Below are 19,392 nucleotides of genomic sequence, written 5' to 3' on the forward strand. Positions count from 1 at the left end.
TGTAAGCGGCCTGATTTGCAGAGTTGGACCTTTTGCTAGTGAAAAAAGGTATTTTTCAATGTACAAAAACCTAATTTGCTATTTGAGAACCTATTACTGAATAACAAATTGGGTTTGAGATTCAGTATTAGGAAGGGGAACGTTTAGGGCGTCCTTACTAATACTTAATCGCATTGGTATGTGTGCATGTTTTGCGACCCAAATGCGGTCGCAAAATGTTCGCATTTTACCACCTACTTCAAGTAGGTGCTAACTCATTTGCAAATAGGAAGGGGTCCTCAAGAGACCCCTCCTCCTTCGTGAATGTTTGAAAAATATTTTTTAAGAGCAGGCATTGATCCCACGGACCACTGTCCACGCTTAAAAAACAAAAAGAAAACTTTTCAGTTTTCATTTTGAAACGCCTCCCGTTTTCTCTACTGAAAATAGGCTGCATTTAAAAAAAATGCTTTATTGAAAGCAATTACAGACATGGTGGTCTGCTGAACCCCGCAGACCACCATCCCTGTGATTTTTGTGTATCCCATTGGGTTGCAAACAAAGACCTACCTCATGAATATTAATGAGGTAGGTCTATTTGTGACCGACTGGAAATTGTAAAATGTGTCAAACACACATCTGTACATAGCGGTTTGCGATTACCAAATAGCGAAGTGCAAACATTTGCTATTTGGTTATCTCAAACATTTACCTTAGTACATCTGGCCCAAAGGGATTGACGCGACCAAAAGCCTTCTGACCATTCACAAACATGGGCCTGTAGGGGAAATTACCCTGTAAGGGCCTCAGTGAGACGTCTCTGCATGTATTTTAGATGAGGCCAATAACATCAGTTACAGGCCCGTCAGCAAACTGAATAGTTAGCAGAAAAATAGGGCCTGGAATTGCCAATTTCCTTGTAATTCCTCCGTTCAAAGACAACCCTCAGTATCCTACTTGAAAACACAAGAAAACACCGTCTCCTCTGTTACCGGTACCCAGGGTCTCTGTGACTCCATTTTGTCAGGTACCAGGAAGATTACCAGACCAAGAGGGCCTGAGTCAGGATAGCTCTAATGAAGAGATACCTGATTGATTAAAAAAAAAAAATTGCCATGATTGAAACAGCTAGCTAAAAAGTCAGTCGACCTTTGTATTTGTTTTGGTTGGCGCTGCACCTAGTTTTAAACGGCCACTGTTAAGAACGCACTGACACGTTTCAGCACCAATTTACTTTGATTTATAGCCAAGCAGCTAATCAGGTTTGACACGTATCTTTCATGGTACAGCGCACCTGTGCTCCATCATAAGTATTTAACCTGTCGAGTTTTAAATTAAGTGCATGTCAACTGCATCTGACCTGCCACTATATATTTAAGTGAGCAGCCTTGAAGACTGGTAACCAGGATTCTGCAATGCAATCATTTACTTTTGCAGCGCTTGTCTCAGGTTTGGTCCACGTTTTGCGCTTCATACACGCTTTGGCAAGAATGAACTTTGCTGTTGTGTTCATGGATACATACAGTTTATGATTTCACATAAATGCACCAAAAACATGTTGTAATGTTCCAGCTTTGGGTCAGTACACCTGTATTGATGGACTCTCCATGCCATTGTTCCAATTGTATGTTCTGTCCTCCCTGTATTGTGGGGACAATGGTTCACTTTTAGAACGCCAGGAAGTGTGCGATAGAATGTTGGGTTAGAAGATGAGGGAAGTTGGACATGGCGGCTGGGAACCCTTTGAATGAATAAAACCCACTTTTGAACTTGGACGTGCAGTAAATTACAGTAAATTTGCAAGAAACCATAGGAAAATGTTTGCTAATAAAGGATTTAACATTGGACAAGGCAGTCGAAATAGCTAAGTATTTGGGCCCAGATTTACTATTGTGTCACGCAAGGTGATGCAAGGCAACACAAGCCCTTAAGTCAGGTTTACTATGCCGCACACAGCTACCTTGCATGGCCCTGTGTGACTTAGTAAAAGTGCATAGCACAAACCAGCACAAGTCACTATCTTGCGTTTCTCTTCACTGGGAAGGCGTTACTTAGGTGGAGTGAGCCACAAGGGGTCTAGCAGGTAGCACCACTACGTGTGCGATTTGCCAATCTGTTTTGTGCCTCATTGAAGTGAGTATTTGTTTTAAATATAGTTTTTTTTAAACTTGTATTTTGCTTGACAGTTTGTTTTATAAAATTCTTTGCTACTACACCACTTTCCACCGACCTTGCAGTCCCCATCTGTAAGAGCGGGCCGGGCCGCAGTGTGTTTAGGCTCAGCATTCTAGTTGTTCTAGCTGGGGAATAAATAGCACACTGGCGCGACTGCGCAGTGAGACACGAGGGGTCTAGCAGGTAGCACCACTATGTGTGCTATTTTCCCGATCTGGTTACACATGAGAAACGAGGGCGGCACTTTAAATGCACAACCAACTATCATCAAAGCAAAAAGAAGGTAAAGGGACTGCGTAATGCAGGATGCATTAGGTAAGCATTGGGTTAATAGAGGTGGTTACTGAAAGTAGGAGGGCGAAGATAGAGCACATGTGTTTAAAGCGCAGGTCTAGGAGAGTACGTAGTACGTGGATGCTTGTAATACAGCTGGGAAGTGTACATGAAAACAGATTCTGAAATTGGATTAAACATTTGGCATCAAAGTTATGCTTGTATAATGCTGTGCGTCCAAAATTAGGGTGATGTGTCGCCCCATCTCAACAGATTTGTTTATCCACGTGGTTTAGGGCAGACCACGATATTGGGCCTGCACGCAATCAGATTTAAAGGAGGAATAAGAGTTCATGAAAAGAAAAACCTGGTGTGCACTCTGTCAAACCTTTTCCTGTTTACAAACAATATCTAGACTTTAACCGCATGCGTGCGGCGTGAATTCCCCGCCCATGCTGACTGCGCCTTGCGCGGGCGGAGTCATGACGGAACGGTTCCGTCATCAGCACAGCTCAACCGACGCTCATGAAGGAACCGTTCCGTCATCAGCATCGAAGGGGTTAACAACCTGCTGGACTCAAGTCAGCATGGCTTTTCGGTCCTGTCATTCGACAGAGACTGCGCTGGTCATGGCAAGAGAGGAGATTCGGAGACAGGTAGATGGGGGAAGAGCTATCCTCATCCTCCTAGACCTATCAGCAGCATTCAACACCGTGAATCACACAGTGTTAGTGAGATGGCTGAAGGCGGTGGGGAATAGGGATGCGGCTCTGTCCCTCCTCTCCTCATTCCTAGAGGATAGGGAACAGACTATACTTTGGGAAAAAAATCTTCAGTCTGAACCCTTCCTTCTCCCATGTGGAGTGCCACAGGGATTGGCGGTGTCACCAACTCTGTTTAATATATATGTCACCCCACTCGTCAGTCTCATCAGACAACATGGTTTCTCGTTTGTGTCTTACGTTGAGAGAACTTCTGTATAAATTGTTCGGAATGGTGTCTGCGTCCACATGGTGAATCACAGGGGGTGTAGAGACTCCTAAGTAGTGAAATCCCTGTAGTGCGGGAAAAAGGAGAGCCAGCAGGATGAGTGCTCCTGTTGGAAGTTCCGCATCTGGAAGTTCTCTCACTGAATTATTTCTCCCAACTCAAGCATCTCCCCAAACACACGGGACAGTACTATAACTGGACCGCGTACGACGAAGACTTGAAAGCATCTAACCCGGTCTCGAGCGGGGCCGGGTCGGAATTATCACCGGCACTGCGACCTGTGGTTCAGCATCCTTTAACTACAGCCCTGAGGAGTCGCGGAAACATTGTATTTTCTTTGCGACGAAACACGTGTCGGCTGGCTATGTATGAGCAATAAAAGAGGAGCCGAAACACTGGTGGTCCCCTTTTTCTTCAACGAAGGAAATTTGAACTTTTATATGTCCATTGAGACATCTCTTGTGTCTGTACTTTCTCAATTGTAGTGTGCAACAGGTTTCTTTCTTCAGTGTATATGGTGTGTGTCTTCACACACTTTGGAGGGGTTCAAGGGATTTTTTCCCCTCACCTGCATGCACCTACTGCCCAATACTACACCTCCTGCGCATTATCCGTGAGCAGTGCGCCCAGTATTTCCCTCACTCTAAAAAACCCTGTCCGCAATTGGTTCAGAGATACAGAAAGTATTTGAAAAGTCAAGGGTAAAAGTACAAGACAGTCAGGTGTTTATGAAAACAACATAAGAAGGCAAGTCAGTACATATTTTAAGACTCTGCACACTTTACCATTATTAATCAGTGCTAGAGTGCATGTGCTACTTCCTTTAAACTTGGTAGTATTGGCTTACACCCAATTGGCATATTACATTTACTCATAGGTCCCTAGTAAAGTAGTACTACATGTGCCTAGAGCCTGTAATTTAAATGCTACTAGTGGGCCAGAAGTACTGACTAACTATGGGCGAATTTTGCGGATCTGCGGTCTGTGCATTCGCGCGAAATGTTCCCGCGAACTCACGGATTTTTTTGCGATTTGCACTCTACTTAACTGGAGTACTTTCTACTGGCTAATCAGTAAGTGCTACCTCGTTGGGTAAATGTACAGTGCTTTTCCTACACTGCAGCTGCGTAAAGGGCCAGAAGATTTGTCTCCACTGACCATGTGTGCCTGTAACTTGCCACCGCGCCAAAAGGCGCCGAGATCCCTTGAGTGAGCTGTCCATCATAGTTGGGATTGGGAAAGGGCGGGAAGACGTTTGATACCGCTAGTGTGTGGTACGGGGCCAAACAGGCGGGGCTTCTATGCGTGTTCACATGCCTCTTGTGTATAAATGGTCAGAGAGCGAGCAGGGCAGCAGGTGAGGAGAAAGCAGCCTCCTGGTCACAGGAACTTCACGGGGGTTGCGCTTGAGAAACTCAGGGATTCAAAGACCTCCCTCGAGTATTACAGCTGATTTTCACGGCAGATATGATGTTAAAGCACACTTGCCCAGCCTCGACCGTGCTCACTAATGTTTTGGGCTGATTAAAACGTTACTGAATTTGAGCTTTAACTCAGGCACCTGCTTTATTTATATCTGTAAGTGCTTCCTGTTGAAGTTTAATTTTTGTGACTGGAGCCTCGTGCCAGAATGAATCCTGCCCTGCATAGTTATCCACGAAGATGCCACCGTTGTGTACAACACCTCTACTCAACTGGAGTACTTTCTACTGGCTAATCCAGTAAGTGCTACCTCGTTGGGTAAATGATAGTGCTTTTCCTACACTGCAGCTGCATAAAGGGCCAGAAGATTTGTCTCCACTGACCATGTGTGCCTGTAACTTTGCCACCGGGCCAAAAGGCGCCGAGGTCCCTTGAGTGAGCTGTCCATCATAGTTGGGAAAGGGCGGGAAGACGTTTGATACCGCTAGTGTGTAGTGCGGGGCCAAACAGGCGGGGCTTCTATGTGTGTTCACATGCCTCTTGTGTATAAAGGGTCAGAGAGCGAGCAGGGCAGCAGGTGAGGAGAAAGCAGCCTCCTGGTCTCAGGAACTTCACGGGGATTGCGCTCGAGAAACTCAGGGATTCAAAGACCTCCCTCGAGTATTACAGCTAATTTTCGACGGCAGATATGGGGTTAAAGCACACTTGTCCAGCCTCAACCATGCTCACTATTGTTTTAGGCTGATTAAAACGTTACTGAATTTGAGCTTCAACTCGGGTACCTGCTTTATTTATATCTGTAAGTGCTTCCTGTTGAGGTTTAATTTTTGGTCCACAGGAAGCACTTACAGAGTTAAGGCAGGTGCCCGAGTTGAAGCTAACTTTGTAACCATTTTAGAATGGCGCCGGCAAACTGCCAGAATTGAAGTTGCAACTTACAAGTAAGCAACTTCAACTCTGGCAGCTTGCCGGTGCCATTCTAAAATGGTTACAAAGTTGGCTTCAACTTGAGCACCTGCCTTAACTGTGCTACCTGTGGGCCCAAAAAAAAATCCGCCCGCGAGCGGATTTTCGGATTTTTCGGCAATTTCGCAAGATTTGCGGATCACGAAATTGCCGAAAATCCGCAAATTCCGCGAGCGGAACGGATTTTTGGCCCACACGTAGTGACTGTGCCATCCACTTAAGTAGCCCTTTAAACATGTCTTAGGCCTGCCATTGCAGCCTGTGTGTGCAGTTTTGAACTACCATTTCAACCTGGCAAAATTAAACTTTTGCCATGTTCAAACCTGTCTTTTTAATACATATAAGTGATTCCTAATGTAGGTCCTAAACAGGCCACATCACAGGGTGCGATATATTTAGAAAATAGTAGGACATATAATATTAAGTTTTACATGTCCTGGTAGTGAAAGCCTCTTCCATTTGTTTCACTACTGAAAGGTCTGATTCTCTCGTAGGATAGCATTGGAATTACCTTATAAAATTTAACAAAATGTAAGTTCGAAATGGGAACAGGTAAACAGGTAATGTTTAGTGTCTTTGTAACTGTAATGGAAATCCTATTTGCTGCAAAAGTCAGATTTATAATTACAGTTTTGAAAATGGCACTTTTTGAATGTTGGCTTTTTCCTCCCTTAAACATTTAGGGCCTGTAGCCTGTCTCTTGATCACATTACTGGGTGTAGTTGGCAGTTGACCTTTGCGTATTACTCCTAGACAGTCAAACACAATAGAGAAGTTAAGTGTGGCTGGATGGGCCATCACTGGGAGTATGATAGGGTGGAGTTAGGCACATGCCGCTTACACCTGAATAGGCTGTGTCCTGCCTTCTCACAAAGGATTGCATAGCCTCTGTAGTCAGTCTGGAACCAGGGCAGCCGAGGCAGGAAACCTGTGCACTTAAAAGGGAAACCTCTAGAAGCTTCTCCCACATCAAAGGAGGTTCTAGGTATAAATATTGGACATCCGACCAACACTTCTGTACACGTCTGAATCTGTGGAAGACTCTGCCAGGAAGAAGGACTGCTGTGTTGCTCAAAGGAGTGACTCTCTGCTGGACTGCTGCCCTAAGGTACTGCTGCCTTCTGTGCTGACCTGCTGCCGGCTGACCTCCTGCCTGGGTGAGATGGACTGGACCTAAAACCTGTACCCAAGACCATCAAAGTGACTCTAAGGGCTAGTTTCTTGTAACCAGCACCAGGACTCTGTAGCTGTGAGTTCTACCCTGCCAAATGGTGCCACCCCAGTCCTAGACCCTTGGAAATGGACCAAACCCAAGCAGAACTGACTCATTGCCTGTGCTGCGTGGACTTTCAGGATTCAAGGACTTTGCATCGCAGCCTTGCAGCTCCATCATAACCACCGCTGTGAGATGCATCCCCAAAGCAGGCCCTTGCATCACAAACCTCTCATTGAGGGATCTTTGACAACGCAGGACCTCGCATCGCAGCCTTGCAGCCCCTCAAAGTCAACACATCACCTCAGCTGCACTGCACATTTTTGACTCTGGACTTCGTATCGCAAGCCCTCATTGATGGGGCCCTCAACAATGACAAAGGGCCTTGCATCTCAGCCTAGCAGCTCCTCAGAACCATCGCATCACCTCAGCAGCACAAAGCATCCATGCCTACGGGACTCCGCAACTCTTTATAACCAGGATTTAAGGTATTCTTGTTCAGTGGACCTAGCTGGGTCCCTGTATTTGGCCCGTGCTGCATTGTGGTTGGTCTGAACTTGTGACTTTGTACCGGTCTAACGTGACCAGATATCCACAGAAGGCGCATTGTGCTTTTTGGCACTATTTCCACTTAAATATCCAAAATTGCATATCTCCAGTTCTACTGATTTTTGTCATTTTTGTTATGTTTTACTTATCAGAAATTACTCTATTCTTCTGATTTGGCATGGGATTCTATTGTTATTCACCCAGATTAGGGCTCCACAGCCAGGTATAGCTCGGTTCCAGTGGCACAGTGAGCACTTGAGCCACACCTGGGTATATCCTTCACACTTAGGGCAGCAACTGCAATAACAACAAAGTCATGGGTGGAATGCTTGAATTAATCTCAGCCACTGGCAATTGCTCGAGGCCGCATCCCAGTCCATCATTTTTTGTCCACCATGCTACCTCAATTTGGGGTCAGCCATAAACAATCCAGTCTTAATCCAGTGCCAATGGGAACAGTCCAGCCGGAACTTAGGGCTTAGGGCTTATCAGCCAGGTATAACCTGGTTCCAGTGGAACAGTGAGCAAAAGACCACGCCTGGGCATACCTGTCAGACTTCGATTTCAAAATCAGCAAGGTGATGAATGAAATTCTGTTTTTGCCATGATCAGAGCCAATCAGCAAGCTATTGCTTGGTTTCAGTGGCACAGTGAGCATGGAACCTACGACTGAACATTCTTTTTACACTTAGGGCATCAACTGCAACAACAAGTTGATGGATAGAATGCTTGAATTAATCTTAGCCACTGGAAATCGCTGGTGTTGCATCCCAATCTATTGTTTCCCACCCAACTTGCCACCTCAGTTTGGACCCCGCGTATGCAAATCAGTCTTGGCCATCTTCCAACTAGAACCAGATATGCCAGGCTAGGCCCTCCGCGAACAGGAACAAAAGCAACTGAGGGCTGGTTTCGCCTTGAGTTTGCTCATGAGGTAGGGAAGAAAGTCTTCTAAGCACCAGGGAAAGTCATAAAAAAGAAAACAAAGTGGTGTGGGTGGCCAACCTTGGGGTTAGAAAACCTTCTTTATGACAGGGATATAGTTAGAAAAAAAGGTTAATGAAGTGGTGACCCACCCCAGCCTAGGGCCACGCTCCAACCCCAAATGGGGACAATTAAGTCTTTCTGACATTGCAAGGCAGATTGCTGGGTTGCCCCAATCTAGCCCCATGTGGTGGGTTAGAAATGCCACTAGACAACTCAGAAATAAAAAAAAAACAAAGTGGTGACATTTTGCCCCACTCCTGGGGCATAGAAAGCCAGAATATGCCAGCCAGGGATTGTACTGACCGAAAAATAAACAAAGGGCGGTGGGCACAGAGTGGGTGAGGCCTCAATTCGCCCCTATGATACAGAAAAACCAAAAGACACCAGGGATTTTACATTTGGGCAAAACAAAACAAATGGGTGCAGGCGGCCAACCTTGACATTGAACCGTGCCCCCACCCCAAAAGGGTAACCCAGTGTTTCTGTCCCCCTGGTAAAGAGAAGTGATTAGCCCCAATTTGCCTATTGGATGTTGCAGAAAGATTGCTGGGTGGCAGCAATATTTTTCCTAAATTATTAAGGTGGGGTCTTTCTGTTCAGCTGGAGACTAAAGCACCCCTATTTCTATATTAAGCAAGAGGAAATGTCAGTTCTTTTGGGTGTTGTTTTTACATATTGACCAGCAGAGTGGGTCTAAATCATAATATCATCCTATTTGCCATGCTGAATGGTTGCACTATTAGACCTCAGAGTCGTCCGTCACCCAGAGCAACTTACCAAATCCAATATTTCAGAATCCTCGAGAACCAGGGAATTACAGGGCCATGACAGTGTGCTTTGAGTATTTCCCATGGTGTTTTCACACCCACAATATCCTCCAAACCCCAAAGGTTGTCCAAAATCACAAAGTTTCCTTGCATTTCTGTGACAGACGTCTGGGATCTGCAGGAATTCACAACATTCCTACCCCCCAGAGTTCTCCCACTTATTCCAATGAAAACACCACCCCAACTATGGGGCTGAGGCTAGTGCGCGCAACAGGAAAGGAAAAAACTAGGCATAAAAAAAATACAAATGTTAAATTTACATTATAATTAGGTATGGCAATAAAATCATAGTATACATTAAAGAAACATCAAAATTCACTAAATAAATGAAAAGTTTAGGTGTGGAATTGAGATGAAAACAAATTGTTAAGAAAAATGATCCCCACCCCGAAAAGACCACTGAAATTCACAAGGAATAGATTAGTAAGCATGCCTGAACTGCCGACTCAAATTCCACGCACCCCAAAGGACCCTACAATTGGCCCAGCTCTCCAACGCCGTGGTCCCTGCACCAGAAAGACCAGATCGGGAGGCCGCTACTTCTCCTTCCACGTGGCCAGTGCCTGGAACGACATTCCGCTCGACCTCAGATAGATAACATTGCTCCCCATCTTTGCAAGAAACCTCAAAATCTGGCTCTTCGACAGACCCCCTTCTTGATGGACTGGAACCTGCTAACTACCCCCCCCTAGCGCCTTGAGACCCTTATTGGTGAGTAGTCGCACTTAACAAACACCTGATTTTATTTTTATTTGAATAGAGTGTGTCTGGGCACATGCTCTTGTTAAACAGTTGTGATACAGTGCTACAGACAGATTAGGTGTAACAAGGACATTTATAAGGTGTGGATGCTTATTTTGAGAATTTTGTTGAAGATTTTGAAACATTGCAGATTGTTGAATAATGTAGAAGGTAGGGGTGAGACACATAGAGGTTGTGTAACTCACACTGAGGTTGTAAACTTGGCTCTATGGTTCTATACCATTTTACCCATCTCAGGAACGTGTGTAGTGTACTTCAGCAAATGAAAGGGGGTTCTCCATAGGTCCTGGCAGAAGAAGTCTTAGCAGTGGTAAATGCATTCCTGCCAAACTTCTGACTTAAAATTACAGGTCATGCGAAGTGGGTGATCAGGTTAAGGTGAATAGTTTAAAACTCTTTGTTGGAGCGTGTTCAAGGTTTAAAAAGGAGTGTCTACAGTGAACTTTATGGAGGCATTTGGTTTGTTAGTTATCCGAATACAAGTAAAAAGAGGGTTACATCTACCAAATGTACGTGACTTGACAGATATGTTATGTTACCAGAATGTTGTCATATTCTATGTCCGTTTTGACATGATATTCATTGTCCCATGATAGAGGATAGAAAATTGTCCACAGTATGGCATGTTGAATTATTTCAAGCCTTCAAAACCTACAGGAATATGGCAAAATGACTGGATGATGTCAATGTTGATATTATCATTGATGTCATTTAACATATCATGAGGGATGTAAATATGTGAGATCATAAGCAGTGCTAGATGGGCGCAAATTATAGTTATCTTAGTATACAATAAATTAAGAATTTCATTGTTTTTTAGTATTACCTTTTATCTTAATTTAACAACTAAAGATATAACTTTAACCTTTGTGTTTTTCAATGAATTTCTGATTTTTGTTGATCATATTCAGCTAACACCCCACCCCCAATGTCCATGGCCTTCAATTGTGTGGAGCTAGAAGTTGGGTGAATGGCTTGGCCGCTTCCAATCCCTCCACTTGCATGGGCAGAGGAGATGCAAAGCTGGGGTTCAGCACAGAATATGTGTCCAACCCTGCCATGGGTGTTCAACCGCTTGCTGTGCATGGCCTTTGGCTGTGCGCACAGAGGGACTCACTGCAGGACCTGGCCAGAGGCAGGGCCTTCACCTTACCCGTTGTGAGTGGCCAACCCCCTGCTGTGAACAGATTTCGTCGATTCACGATGGGGTGTTTGGCTCAGAACCTTCACTCACCCTCATGGGGCCACTCAACTCCCCATGAGTCCCCAATCCACATTTTATTTGCTCTTTTCATTTTAAATTGTTTTTGGGTACTGTGGTACTCAGCGATAACTTCCACACATGTGCCTACCCAGGGGTACAGCAGTACCCTGCAATCTTCCCTGAGTACTGCTAGCCAGCATTCCAGATATATCTATCTATTTAACCTCTTCAAGCCCAAATTGTGCCCTTCGTTAAATACTAATCCTGCAAACGGCTGAATGTATTTACACAAATAGCCTTCACTTCTGAGTGAAGTTCGACCCTTCTGGCAAATGTGGTGAAATTACAGTCAGCCTCTTTTCCTGTATCAGAAATCAAAGTTTCATAAGGAATTAATTTGGGAACTCAATGTGTTGACAGATCAGCGTGAACCTTTCCATGAAGGAGCTGAGGTGGATCAGATGTTATTTTGGAAAGTTTTGTCTTGCAAGTACCAAGATAAAAGGGATCTTCAATTGTCTACTCTTAAGCTTCTGTTTGCAACCTTGTTGGTTCTGATGTATTCGCCTTGAGCTTTTGCTTTTGCTGCTCTTGCTTTGCTGGTGTTGACTGCAGGTTTATTTTCCTTTTTGACTGAAGATCCCTTATTTATGCTGGTGTTTCTTGGGACCCAGTACCTCTTGGCAGGTTGATGTCACTGTTTCTTTGATATTCTCCCCCTGGCTTTATACTGGGTCACTGATGTCCTCTTGTTCTTGCTGGACCTGAAACGTTTTACTGAGGGTGACTGAGTATTCACTACATTTATGTGAATCTTTGAGTAGGATGGTGTTATGTTGCTGAAGTTTGTTTGTCAGTTCCATCAATGCTTTCTTCAGCTTTAGCTATAGCCTGGTCATGACAGGGGGATGGTCTGATGCCAAGTCCATTCCTCTCATCACCCTCATCTCCTGAACTTCTTGGGAATGTAGACATGGTCGATCTGATTCACTGTTGATGTCTGATGACACCCACTTTGCCTTGTGCAGTCTTTTGTGTATGAATACACTGCTGCCTATCACCAGACTGGTCAGGACACAGAGACCCACTTTCATTAAAACTATCATGCCTCTTACCTTGATTCCTTCGGCCTTTGGACCTTCTTTTATGTTTTGGACTCCAGACATGTTAATGATGGTCATAATTTCTTCTTTCCACAGCTTGAGGCATTGCTGAAGTGTAGAACTACCACCTGTCACATTTCTTTGGTGCTTGTACTTGGCATCACAATCCTAGAATTTCAAGGTTTGGATCCTGTTTTTAATGTTATCAACATTGGGTATGTCGATTTTCTCCATTATCTTCTTCCACAATCATGGTGTCTTACCACTTCCTTGGCCAGGGATTGGGATCCATAGATTTGCACTTCCTTTCCCTGCCTGGGCCAATCATCAAAGAGTCCAGCAGGTTTCTGCTTGTGTTGAATGAATTATAGCTGAGTATGGCAGTGGATTGTGTTTGTCTTACTTCAAGGTGCTGTGTTCACACAAATTGAATGCCTGCACTCCCCCTCACAGGAAGGTGTTAGTATATGGTCAGGGTGTCCTAAGTTCCATTTGTGTATAGCTGTGGCTGTTTCCGTTCTCTGGAGATTCATTTACACACTCTCGGATCTTAAAATGCCTGAAAATGAGCACTTCCTGGTGTTTTGTGCATGTGATGTGTATCAGGTGCAGTATTTACCACATGAGCTAAATAACACACATTTGGGAATTAACACATGCAGAAAATAATGATTTCGCAATACATGTCAACAAAATTCATAATCTATTTTATTAGACACATGCTGTTTACCAAACATGTGAAATTGATATTTACCCTAAGTGCATGTTTATTGGTTTTTACCACCAAACTCCAGACCATCTCCAACAAGTGGTTTGAGTTCAAAAGGGATAGCAAAAGAGTGACCATTTGCTAATAACATTGACACTGTGTGATGCGTCTGCACAAAATGTGGTAGATGATTGGAAGGTTTGGATTTGATTGATATGTGAAGTTCTGTGCCAATTCATTGGGGTAGCAAAATTAAAAGGGGGGGCAATACAATGTTCAGCTGCTTATAACCTCAGTAAAGTTTGATGAATATGCATCAAATGTGGCAGGCAGTCAACAAGCTACACCCAATGTAGGTATTTCCATTTTGTGCAGATCCTATGGGAGAGTTAAAGAGGGGTCTCCAAACCTTTTTGATTTACTAATAACTTTGGCACCGTGTGAGGGGTGTGCTCAAAATTAGACAGAGACTTAGCATGTTTAGCCTACTCTTGCTATTCTCAATTTCATGCAGTTCCATCATTGGTGAATTTGATGAGTGAGATGTGAAATAAGTATTTAACTGCTAATAAATTTGGAACTGTTTCATGAATCCGCACAAAATTAGGGAGACATTTTGCAGGTTTCGCTTACTGTTGGGCATGTCTGGTTTTCAGCAGATCCGTTGAGCATTGGTAAAATAAATGGGAGAGCAATTAGAGTTCCATTCACTAATAACTTCGACGCTGTTCAATTCATCTGCATGAAATTTGGCAGATAGCAAATTAAGTCAGTTGCAAGGCAGGGCAAATCCTGCTGCACACAGGAAATTGTGATTGAACCTAGGGCCTGGATAAGACTGTGCATGGTGCAAAATGGGTTACTTACTATGCCATACACAGAGGGATTTGGCTACCGGTAGGGGTTAAGCAGCAGTCCTGGCTCTGTATGCTGGACGGCCACAGCCAATTGGGAGCAGGGCAAGGCTGTGTGCAGCAGGGGTTGAAATGCTAGTAAATCATAAAATAATGAAATTCACTGAAAAAAAGCCTCTGTTAAAAAGTGAGCTATAATTCTGCCTGTAAGTCATCAAATCGCAGGAATCTACCAATTATAATTAGCAATTCACACAGCACCCACTCGATCTAAGCTCCATGCTCAAAGCACCAGTTTTTGCAACTCCCATCCCCCACGCCCCACCATATATATTTTATTTACATTTTTTCACAGGATAGCGGAATAAGTTCACAATTCCTAAATTGGCTTTGACCACATCTTACTTAATGTGGTGGTTGCCAATCAGAGCATATTTTTTGATCTGCTGGATCCGTAGATCCTCTGCAGTGGGATATATACCTACATTTTGATCCTTAATTTCACAAAAACTACTGAATGTATTTAAAATAAGTTACAAAAACATGCCTTCTGGGCCAGGATCATGCTTTCTACCAAAATTCGTGTAATTCCACTCAGCCATTTTTTTGTGGTATCACTATTACATTTTACAATGGAAAATTGTTTGAGGAAAACGTGTTTTGAGTCCATCCTTTTTCTCGGTCTCCACTAGGACCCCACTTGACAGATCCCCTAAAACCGTCCAGGAAGGAGCTGAGGTGGATGAAACCTTTCTGGAATTTGTTTTTGAAAATTCATCAAACTGCACCAAAGTTATAAGCAAACCAAAAATGCTTTACCTATGGAAACATGGCCATAACTGTAAGTACTCCGCATAGCCAAGTGGTTGTTTCTATTCCAAGAGTTTATCTTTAACATGGAATATGTTCCAGGGTTCAGGAATTCTATAGCAGATTACCTCTTCACTTTACCCATGGGAAATAGCGAGGAGCATGTGGGTGGAAAGGAATGCACGGTGACAGCAGTGGATGAAGTAATTTCTTGGTATGTGTCTCATGAGGAGCAGGTGAAAGAATTCCAAAATGATCAGGTGTTGCGAAATTTGGGAGCTTATGTGCAAACTGGGTGGCCTTAGAAGAACATACTTTAAGATGAAGAAAAGTCATTTGAATTAATAAAGTGGGAGTTATTTTGGAAAGACAGGGTTTTGAGAAGGAAATAATTGTTGATGTATCCATTTAGTATGAGATAAGGATGATGGGGACAGCTAACCAAGAACATGTAAAAGTGAGTGCTGTGACAATGATTGTTGGTGGCTAGGACTGGATGAAGATGTAGCGAATAAAGATAGAGTTTGTATAGGTGCTGCTTGGAGTGATAAGCCCCAGAGAACCAAAGCAAATCCATCTCACGAAGCATAGATATTTTGTGGGCTGTAGACCATGTACAGTGGGAATATCTATAGCCGGTTTAGGTGCAGGGTCCTTCTGTAGACCAGACTCTGTTCTGGTGAGGGATCATTCAGGCCAGTGTGTGACCAAACGTGAAGTCATTTTTCATAAAAATAACTAATAGTAAATTTATATACACTACAAGTGTATAACAAAATATTTGCAAAAAAATAAATAAACAAGTGAGCAATCATAGTGATGCCATTGATGATGTCAATTGTGTGGTTATATGTGGCATTGCTAATGATGCAATTGAAGTTGCCATTTGTGATGTCATCTGTGATGTCAGAGGTAATAGCTTGGCATTGGGGCTGATTTGGGGTTATCACATATTGCCATAACTCGCCAATTTCAATACATTTTGGTTTTGCTTCTTAACCAATGTCAATGTAGCAGCTACTACCTTTAGCCACCTGTGCCTGTCAAGACCCTTGCTAATGCTAGTCCCAAGGCTTATGAAAGCAGAAGCAGGAACAGAGTTTAAAAAGACCTTTTATAAGACTATTTTCAATTGATGTAGTTTTAACTCTTAACTTCCCCTTAGCCCATGAGTGGGATGTGGGTCAATCACAGTAATGTCATCAGCATTGAGGGGTGGATAATGGCCCGGCCACTCACCAAATGCATAGCTGAAGCTTTGTGACAAATCTTTCTTTAGCTCCTGAAGCTCCAATAATATTTGAGAGTTGAAAGAGAGACACTGGGAATCCCAAGTCTGATATGAGGCACAGTCAGAGACAAAAAGTATAAAAAAGACCTAGAAGTTAAGGGTTGATCTGTGCTCATGGCATGGACTCCATGAAAGAGCACAAAGTGGATCAGAGCCAGCGTTTATTTCATAATGATTCTATGGCAGGACCTGAGGCTTCGGATTATGCCTTCTTTCTCCTCTTTTATTTTACAGCAGCGTTATAACAATAAACAAAAAAACACATTTCCCATGAGCACTTGGGAAAAGGAAAGAAAGTCCATCAGCATGAGTCCTTCTTCTCTGACAGCACCCATGCCTGCCCTGATAGTACTTCCTCGGTGATTCCTCATCCTCTTTCTTTGCTGCTCAGCAGCAAGTTATTTTATTGCATGGGTTTGGGGAATGTTTTATAGTGATTACTGTTGACGCTTGACTCGCGGGTGATTATTTTCTACTTTTCATATTCCCTGAAAATCGTGGGACGCTGCGGGCGTACCTACTGTGATTTTTAGCCCAGTAGTGGGTGCTGTGTGGTCCTCCCGCCGCCAGGGGGTGGACTTCCCTCTCTATGACCAGCGCAAGTGGGAAGCACGAAAATCAGAGTTTTCTTGCTGGCGCTGCTCCCTTGAGGTTACCTGTCCTCTGCCACCCTGTTTTGCGTCCTTGGGGGGGTCTGTTTTTACCTTTCTTTCCACCCTGAACGTCCTCTGGGGCCAGTAGTTTATTTACCCCTGAACACCCTGTAAAAAGGGGTCATTATTGGCACTGTGTGTGGTGCGCAGGGACACTGTCCCGGGTGGCTTACCCTAGGATAAGGAGGGCTGGTGTGTCCCTAGGGCTCTGCCCATTCATTGTGCGCCTATGGCCACCTACATTCACCTGGGCTCCCTCCCAGCTCCAAATCTACGCCTTGCCAGGCCCATATGCATTTATACCTCGTGTTACTGCACACAGGCTGCCTGGCAATTTTGACCCTGTGGAGCCTACTGTAACCCAGCATGCAGGGGGAACAGGATCACTACCAGGAGGAGGACCCCCTGAGCTACCTCCCCTGGGATGATGATTTTTACCAGGGGGTAGACGATTCTATCTACAGAGCTGTAGATCAGGCCATGGGGCCCGTGGAGCAAAATCTGTCAGCCCACATGGAGGAGGCATATGCAAAATTGGCAGCCCTCATTCCCACTACCCCTGCCCCACCCCCGGTTCCTACTCCCTCCCCCTAGCAAAAAGCCTTGCATTGAAGGGTTTGATAGGGAAGCCTTTGCCCGTTTAAAGAGGCTGTTTGTGGCTCAGCCGCCCTCTCACCCCAACCCGCCAGCCCCTACAGGGGGGCACCCTCCGTCTCCCTGGCCCATCACTCCAGACACCCTTGATGACGGAGACTCCCCAGATACGGACGAGGAAGCATGCTCCTCGAGGTTCTGGGCCCCGGCCCCCGTCCCTTCGGGCCTTCTGACATGCTGGACTCAGACAATATAGTCCACCCGAGGTCTTCAGACTGGGTTCCCGAGGATAAGGTGGCCAGTACATGGCGGCGCGCCTACGGAAGTCCTTAGATAAGGATGCACGCTGCCACCTTTGGGTGGAGTGTCCCCGCCCTACTCTGGAAGGGAAGGTTGCCCTCATGTCCGAGATTGACCAGAAAATGGCGACATTCCTGGCCAAGTTCGTTAGGGACCCAAAAAAGGGTATAGAACATTCCTGGTGCGCCTGTCAGGACAAGCTGCTTGATGCAGTGGGGCCAGTCACGAAGATCTTAGACATGGCTGAGGAGGCCAAGGTGTCGGGGATGTGATTTTCCCAGAGGTTCTATACAATTAGGCGCAACGCACAATAGTCTTCATTGGAAATGCGAACTGCGCACTTTCCACGGAAAGGAGAAGGTCATTCCTCATCAAGGTGGATCCCAAGCTGGGGAACCTCGCCTCTTCCGAGGCCGGAGCGGTGGCCTTCGTGGGCTGTTTGGTGATCCCTTTGTCAAGGAGTTGGGGAGGTTTTTAGCTACTTTCACCTCCCTTGACAGGGCGCAAGCCAACATCCGGGAGGTGTTCACCCCTCTGGTTTTTGATAGGGCCGGACATGGAAGGAGCCTCTCGGTCGCTTCAACAGCTATAACCAGGGGCGATGCTCCGGTCGTGATCAAGTCCAGGACAACGCCCGGTTTAATAACTCCTACCCAACAAGAACACAGAAGTTCCATGGCCGTGGCCATCAGAGGACAGCATCAAGGAGCTCGACGAGGTGAGTGTGCTGCCTTCGGCGAGCTTGCAGGTGGGGGGGCACTTGGCGCAGCTCTTCCCAGCTTGGGTTACCCTCACCAGCAGTGCGTGGGTGATACAGATGGTCTAGGGCTTCCAGCTGGAGTTCCATGGCCGTCATTGTCAGCTTCATCACCCCGTCCCATTTCCTTTTCGCAGTGTGACACAGAGTTGATGCGCAAGGAGGTTTGCGCCCTCCCCCAAAAAGGGGTGATTTGCTTTTCAGCCGAGCATCCAAGAGGTTTTGTCAGCAATATTTTCTTGGTCGGCAAGGTCGACGGTGGCAGGCACCCAGTTATCAACTTGAAGGAGTTCAACGAGTGGCTGGTGTACCGCCACTTCAAGATGGAGGGCATTCTCCTCCTCCGGGACGTCTTGAGACCGAACAATTGGATGGTCAGGCTAGATCTAAAGGACGCGTACCTGATGGTTCCTATATTTCCCCCATATCACCGTTTTTTGCACTTCAGTTGGGAAGGTCAGGTTTACGAGTTCACCACACTCCCTTTCGGTCTATCCTCCGCGCAGTGGTGCTACACGAAAGTCCTTCGGTCGGTGGTGGAGTTCCTCAGGGCGAGGGAAGTGCGAATGTTCATCTACTTGGACGACATGTTATTTTTGGACCAGTGTCCCCAGAGGTTGTCAGCCCAGTTTCAGACCGCAGTCAACCTCCTTCAGGGTCTGGGTTTCGAAATCAACGAAAAGAAGTCCCTGCTGGTCCCCGTCCAGTGTGCAACATTTTTGGGTTTCAACATCGACTCAGTAGCGTCCATTCTGAGTCTTCCCGCCAGAAAGATGGTGAAGATTAGACACAAGTTGCGTCAGATTTTGGCGAAGAGTCAAATCTCTTTGCAAAACCAAAGGAAATGATGGACGAAGCGTTGACAATACAAGCACTCACCCCCAGTCAACTGATCTGGGTTTAATCCATCACCATTCTTTAGCCCACTCTGCAACCCCAGTTCAGACAGGGCCATATGCAAATCAGTCTGACCC

This window comes from Lissotriton helveticus, chromosome 7, assembly GCF_964261635.1.
Source record: "Lissotriton helveticus chromosome 7, aLisHel1.1, whole genome shotgun sequence".
Taxonomy (NCBI): domain Eukaryota; kingdom Metazoa; phylum Chordata; class Amphibia; order Caudata; family Salamandridae; genus Lissotriton; species Lissotriton helveticus.